Source organism: Nansenia antarctica, assembly GCF_963989245.1.
Source record: "Nansenia antarctica genome assembly, chromosome: 7".
NCBI lineage: Eukaryota > Metazoa > Chordata > Actinopteri > Argentiniformes > Microstomatidae > Nansenia > Nansenia antarctica.
In genome coordinates this window covers 40,893,011-40,900,510 of record NC_137677.1, presented here as the reverse complement: position 1 = coordinate 40,900,510, position 7,500 = coordinate 40,893,011, and the positions used below count along the sequence as shown (strand labels likewise).

General features: G+C 40.9%; 1 protein-coding gene across 3 annotated transcripts in view; it reads left to right on the top strand.

Annotated features, from left to right (window-relative positions):
• The first annotated feature begins 1,954 nt into the window (after window positions 1–1,954).
• The window catches only part of LOC308161408 (NLR family CARD domain-containing protein 3-like), a 45,656-nt gene continuing 40,110 nt past the window's right edge, over window positions 1,955–7,500 (top strand). For all 3 annotated transcript variants that reach the window (XM_080535423.1, XM_080535422.1, XM_080535424.1), the window contains exons 1-2: window positions 1,955–2,042; window positions 3,158–3,210. The gene's annotated coding sequence lies outside the window, so the exon portion shown is untranslated. The remainder of the gene's footprint in view (window positions 2,043–3,157; window positions 3,211–7,500) is intronic.

Below are 7,500 nucleotides of genomic sequence, written 5' to 3'. Positions count from 1 at the left end.
AGAAGTACTTTTCTGAGACTGAGTCTTGGAGAAAGCACAAGACATGGATACGGTTTCCATGCAAAGACAATGCATCCGACGCCTAAACCTGACAATCGCTGAGGAAGATCAGCTGATCGACCTAACCACAGACAGTACACACAATAATGTGTACGAGTCACAGCCTCTCACCCAGTTCTCGATGAGCCTCTTGCCTTTTGCAACAACTTATCTTTGTGAAAGTGGATTCTCCTCCCTCACCTACCTGAAGAGCAAATACCGTTCCAGACAGCAGTCTGAGGATGACATGATGCTCTGCCTGACAACCTCCATCTCCCCCAGAATAGACAAGCTGTGTGTACCACCAACGAGGGCCAGTCATCTCACTGAGGTAGGCATACCTGGCTTCCTGAAGCTAAAAGTTTCATTGTTGAAAAATAATAATAATAGAAAATATAAGCCTCATCAACAACAACAACAACAACAACAACAATAATAATAACCAATCATAATTATGCATGAACGTTTTATCAATCATAAACACATATAGGCTAATAACCCAGTATACAAATAGGTTAATACGGTGAAAGAAAAGGTGAATGAAGTAAATATAAAAGTTATTATAGGCTTTAAAATGTGAGACATTTAAAAATATATATTACATGTGGGGGTCCCTGTTCTGTTTGTCTCTCGTCCAAGGGGTCCTTGGGTTGAAAAAGGTTGAAGACCCCTGCTCTAACATGTAAGGAGTTATTAACAACATTCACTCTCAGCCCTAGCTGCTCTAACATGTAAGGAGTTATTAACTACCGTACATTCACTCTCAGCCCTAGCTGCTCTAACATGTAAGGAGTTATTAACAACACTCACTCTCAGCCCTAGCTGCTCTAACATGTAAGGAGTTATTAACAACACTCACTCTCAGCCCTAGCTGCTCTAACATGTAAGGAGTTATTAACAACACTCACTCTCAGCCCTAGCTGCACTAACATGTAAGGAGTTATTAACTACATTCACTCTCAGCCCTAGCTGCTCTAACATGTAAGGAGTTTCCGGGTGTTTCCAAAGAGGTCATTACACCATCATTATCCCTTTTGGTCATTATTGTCAACCATAGCCTATGTGCCTGTAATTATTTATTCGCCTTTGCTAAATGTCTGACTTTATATGGTGGATGTTGTATTAAGAATGCCACGGCCACACAGGACTTTGCTCTTCTGTTTTTTACTGGTACAGGGCTATACCAGGTAGAAGAGTGACCTGTGTTTTACTGGTACAGGGCTATACCAGGTAGAAGAGTGACAAGACAGTCACGAGGGTTCATGTAACGACTCACTCAGCTCAGCATGAAGTATCATTTCTGCTCTTATACATTCAAAGGATCCCGAACATGGAAATAGAAATATAAACAGTGCCCACCTGGTATACGAGTGACAAGACAGTCATGGGGTTTCATGTAACGACTCACTCAGCTGTGTCATAAAGAATAGAGACATTGCCATAAAAATACAGAACTTGAACAGAAATAAAGAAAGCGAGTGCAGAGAGCTCAGTCTAACCACGGCATCCAAAGGACGCAAACTAGCTAACGGAATGTTAGCTAGTAATCTACGTACGGTAGCTAGCCTAGGTTTATCATAAAAATATATCAACCAAACAGAACAATTACCAGAGGGGGGGGGGGGGGGGGGGGGGGGGGGGGGGCTATGCTTCACTACCAGACCTGGGGGGGGGGGGGGGAGTAATCAAAGATAAATCGACACCTGACAATGTAAAACAGTTCCAGCAACTAAACTCAAGAGACAGCCTTCTGATTGGCTGTGCAAGGCAGCGCAGGCTGAGCCCTCTCTCTCTGAAGTCACGTGATTTACAAGAAGCCTGCAGCTGCACTACCTGCTTGTGGCCAGCAGGGGGCAGCGCTGTTTACAGGCATTTTATTATAGCTGTCTAGCACCAGTATTATTCAAACTGTGAAGTTAGTTTCGTTTGTGATATTTCTCCTGCGTATTTCCTCTTCGTCCATTTTACATTCCGTGTCGAGGAGCAATAAACTATCCACCAAAGTAAGTGATATTGTGTGTATGTGTGTAGACTATAGGGTTGAAGTCAGTGATATTGTGTGTAAGTGTGTGTATGTGTGTAGACTATAGGGTTGAAGTCAGTGATATTGTGTGTAAGTGTGTGTATGTGTGTAGGTTATAAGGGTTGAAGTCAGTGATATTGTGTGTAAGTGTTGGTATGTGTGTAGGCTATAGGGTTGAAGTCAGTGATATTGTGTGTAAGTGTGTGTATGTGTGTAGACTATAGGGTTGAAGTCAGTGATATTGTGTGTAAGTGTGTGTATGTGTGTAGGTTATAGGGTTGAAGTCAGTGATATTGTGTAAGTGTGTGTATGTGTGTAGGTTATAGGGTTGAAGTCAGTGATATTGTGTGTAAGTGTGTGTATGTGTGTAGAGTCTACACACATACACACACTTACACACAATATCACTGACTTCAACCCTATAACCTACACACATACACACACTTACACACAATATCACTGAGGTCAACCCTATAGCCTACACACATACACACACTTACACACAATATCACTGACTTCAACCCTATAGTCTACACACATACACACACTTACACACAATATCACTGACTTCAACCCTATAGTCTACACTGTAGACTATAGGGTTGAAGTCAGTGATATTGTGTGTAAGTGTGTGTATGTGTGTAGACTATAGGGTTGAAGTCAGTGATATTGTGTGTAAGTGTGTGTATGTGTGTAGGCTATAGGGTTGACCTCAGTGATATTGTGTGTAAGTGTGTGTATGTGTGTAGACTATAGGGTTGAAGTCAGTGATATTGTGTGTAAGTGTGTGTATGTGTGTAGACTATAGGGTTGAAGTCAGTGATATTGTGTGTAAGTGTGTGTAGGCTATTGTTATTACAACATAGGTGTATTTATCCATTTGCTGTGTTTGATATTGGATGTTGGTGTAAAATAATGAAGTGGAAAGGATGTGCGTGTTTTAAAGACACATTTGATCTAAAGCAGTATGTAAATATATTTAAATAATTATAATATATTGTCGATTTTTATATTGTTGTAATAAAAATCTGAATTAGATTAGATTAGATTCAACTTCATTAGATTAGATTAGATTCAACTTCATTGTCATTGCAGAGTACAAGGCCCAGACAACGCCCTCAGACCTCTGGCTGTGATCACCATTATGGGTAAGTTCTGTATACTGTCCAGTACTGGGTTAGGGTTATATAAGTTCTGTATACTGTCCAGTACTGGGTTAGGATTATATAAGTTCTGTATACTGTCCAGTACTGGGTTAGGGTTATATAAGTTCTGTATACTGTCCAGTACTGGGTTAGGGTTATATAAGTTCTGTATACTGTCCAGTACTGGGTTAGGGTTATATAAGTTCTGTATACTGTACAGTACATTTACGCTAGCGATATTTGTAAGCAATACCATATTGACTTGTCAAGGCATCTGTTTTGGGTTCATACTTGTGGCACTTTTGCACAGGCCGTGTGTGTCTTCAAAACGGCCTATAAGTTCTACTGAAGGTCTTTATGGTCTTCTGATTATTTGAGTGTTGAGAATGAGTCATTCCTTATTCTTATCAAGGCGCCTTGGCAGTCTGGTAGTTTCAGCCACAGGTTGTAGAATGTTTGTATTGACAGGTGTAGGTACAGGATCCGCGTGCGTCAGTTCCACGCAGTCTGTCTACACGCCACACACACGCCAGGTGCACGTAGAATATTGATAACTACATGAATAAACAATCTAGTTCCAATCGATCGACTTAACATACAGCCTACGTTTATCGATTCAGTTCAGGTGTGTTTGGTTTGTTTATTGTTTATTGTTTCTATCAGTGGTGTTGACACATAACCGGTGCAGGGGCTGTTATTTGTCACAGTGGCATTGCTGTTCCAAACTGCATGTTACTCCCAACTTGATATGACAGCTGAGCCCCTGAACATATAACCTTCCCATGTCCATGTCCCTCAGTGTCCATATCTCTCATGCAGGCTTTACCACAGGTTTACTCTCCGTTACACATGACAACCCTGCATCCTAGTGAATATGTGTAGAGTAGTGAGTACGCAGGTTATTGGTTGTGTTGTTACTACAAGGGAATACAAGGTGTGCAGGTACTGTGATATGCAACCTGATAGATGAGTAGGTGTATACGTGAAAATCCCTGTAGGCCTAGATGTATATGCTCAGGTGTTGGTGATGACCAGAAGTCTTTCAAATTCCCACACATGTAGGCTACAATGAAATGCATAAGAATGAATTGTGACAGTGATAATAAATGAGTTGACCATGAAGGAGAGAGCTCACTACACTACTGGTCAGTCCATCTTTTTGTACAATGTCTCTTTATTTGCATATGTATAATCTGTACTGTCATTCATTATCATTTATATAGGCTAAGAAGTGAATCTGACCCTTTGACAAATCAGGATTACTCAGATAGAAATTTACATATTTCTGAAAATAGCAACGTACAATGATGTGTACAATGATGTGTACTCTATTTTCTCTTTAGGGCTTGTTTCTCATATTGTACTTCTTCTACTTATTCAACTCTTTAATTACAGAATCAGGCTTTGCTCATTTTCACTCATCATTGGCAGTTGTGATCATGACATTGATCCAAACTATTTTTGGATTATTTACTGTACACTAATCTGGGAGGAGGCTGCTGTTCCTGGTCGCTGTTCAGACTAATGTGGGACTTCAGATTGGCTACATAGTACACTAGACTATGGCTACATAGTACACTAGACTATGGTTACATAGTACACTAGACTATGGTTACATAGTGCACTAGACTATGGCTACATAGTGCACTAGACTATGGCTACATAGCACACTAGACTATGGCTACATAGTACACTAGACTATGGCTACATAGTACACTAGACTATGGCTACATAGCACACTAGACTATGGCTACATAGTGCACTAGACTATGGCTACATAGCACACTAGACTATGGCTACATAGTACACTAGACTATGGTTACATAGTACACTAGACTATGGCTACATAGCACACTAGACTATGGCTACATAGTACACTAGACTATGGCTACATAGCACACTAGACTATGGCTACATAGTACACTAGACTATGGCTACATAGTGCACTAGACTATGGCTACATAGTACACTAGACTATGGCTACATAGCGCACTAGACTATGGCTACATAGCACACTAGACTATGGCTACATAGCACACTAGACTATGGCTACATAGTACACTAGACTATGGCTACATAGTACACTAGACTATGGCTACATAGCACACTAGACTATGGCTACATAGCACACTAGACTATGGCTACATAGTACACTAGACTATGGCTACATAGTGCACTAGACTATGGCTACATAGCACACTAGACTACGGCTACATAGCACACTAGACTACGGCTACATAGTACACTAGACTATGGCTACATAGTACACTAGACTGGCTACATAGTACACTAGACTATGGCTACATAGTGCACTAGACTATGGCTACATAGCACACTAGACTACGGCTACATAGCACACTAGACTACGGCTACATAGTTCACTAGACTATGGCTACATAGTACACTAGACTGGCTACATAGTACACTAGACTATGGCTACATAGTACACTAGACTATGGCTACATAGTGCACTAGACTATGGCTACATAGTACACTAGACTATGGCTACATAGTACACTAGACTATGGCTACATAGTGCACTAGACTATGGCTACATAGCACACTAGACTATGGCTACATAGTACACTAGACTATGGCTACATAGTGCACTAGACTATGGCTACATAGTGCACTAGACTATGGCTACATAGTACACTAGACTATGGCTACATAGTGCACTAGACTATGGCTACATAGAACACTAGACTATGGCTACATAGCACACTAGACTATGGCTACATAGTACACTAGACTATGGCTGTAGCTGGACATGAAACAGCAGGTTCAGATCTCTCCATGGCCAGGCCTGACTGACGAGAACAATGCAGTGATGTAGCAGTGATGTAGTAGTGATGTAGTAGTGATGTAACAGTGATGTAGTAGTGATGTAGTAGTGATGTAGCAGTGATGTAGTAGTGATGTAGTAGTGATGTAGCAGTGATGTAACAGTGATGTAGCAGTGATGTAACAGTGATGTAGCAGTGATGTAGCAGTGATGTAACAGTGATGTAGCAGTGATGTAGTAGTGATGTAGCAGTGATGTAGCAGTGATGTAGTAGTGATGTAGTAGTGATGTAACAGTGATGTAGTAGTGATGTAGTAGTGATGTAGCAGTGATGTAACAGTGATGTAGCAGTGATGTAACAGTGATGTAGCAGTGATGTAGCAGTGATGTAACAGTGATGTAGCAGTGATGTAGTAGTGATGTAGCAGTGATGTAGTGATGTAGCAGTGATGTAACAGTGATGTAGCAGTGATGTAGCAGTGATGTAGTGATGTAGCAGTGATGTAACAGTGATGTAGCAGTGATGTAGCAGTGATGTAACAGTGATGTAACAGTGATGTAGCAGTGATGTAGCAGTGATGTAACAGTGATGTAACAGTGATGTAGCAGTGATGTAGTAGTGATGTAACAGTGATGTAGTAGTGATGTAACAGTGATGTAGCAGTGATGTAACAGTGATGTAGCAGTGATCTAGCAGTGGTGTAGAAGTGATGTAGCAGTGATGTAGTGATGTAGCAGTGATGTAACAGTGATGTAGCAGTGATGTAGCAGTGATGTAGCAGTGATGTAACAGTGATGTAGTAGTGATGTAGCAGTGATGTAGCAGTGATGTAGTAGTGATGTAGTAGTGATGTAACAGTGATGTAGTAGTGATGTAACAGTGATGTAGTAGTGATGTAGTAGTGATGTAGCAGTGATGTAACAGTGATGTAGCAGTGATGTAACAGTGATGTAGCAGTGATGTAGCAGTGATGTAACAGTGATGTAGCAGTGATGTAGTAGTGATGTAGCAGTGATGTAGCAGTGATGTAACAGTGATGTAGTAGTGATGTAGCAGTGATGTAACAGTGATGTAGCAGTGATGTAACAGTGATGTAGTAGTGATGTAGCAGTGATGTAGTAGTGATGTAACAGTGATGTAGCAGTGATGTAACAGTGATGTAACAGTGATGTAGTAGTGATGTAGCAGTGATGTAGTAGTGATGTAACAGTGATGTAGCAGTGATGTAACAGTGATGTAGCAGTGATGTAGCAGTGATGTAGCAGTGATGTAACAGTGATGTAGCAGTGATGTAACAGTGATGTAGCAGTGGTGTAGCAGTGATGTAACAGTGATGTAGCAGTGATGTAGCAGTGATGTAGCAGTGATGTAGTAGTGATGTAACAGTGATGTAGCAGTGATGTAGCAGTGATGTAGTAGTGATGTAACAGTGATGTAACAGTGATGTAGTAGTGATGTAGCAGTGATGTAGCAGTGATGTAACAGTGATGTAGTAGTGATGTAACAG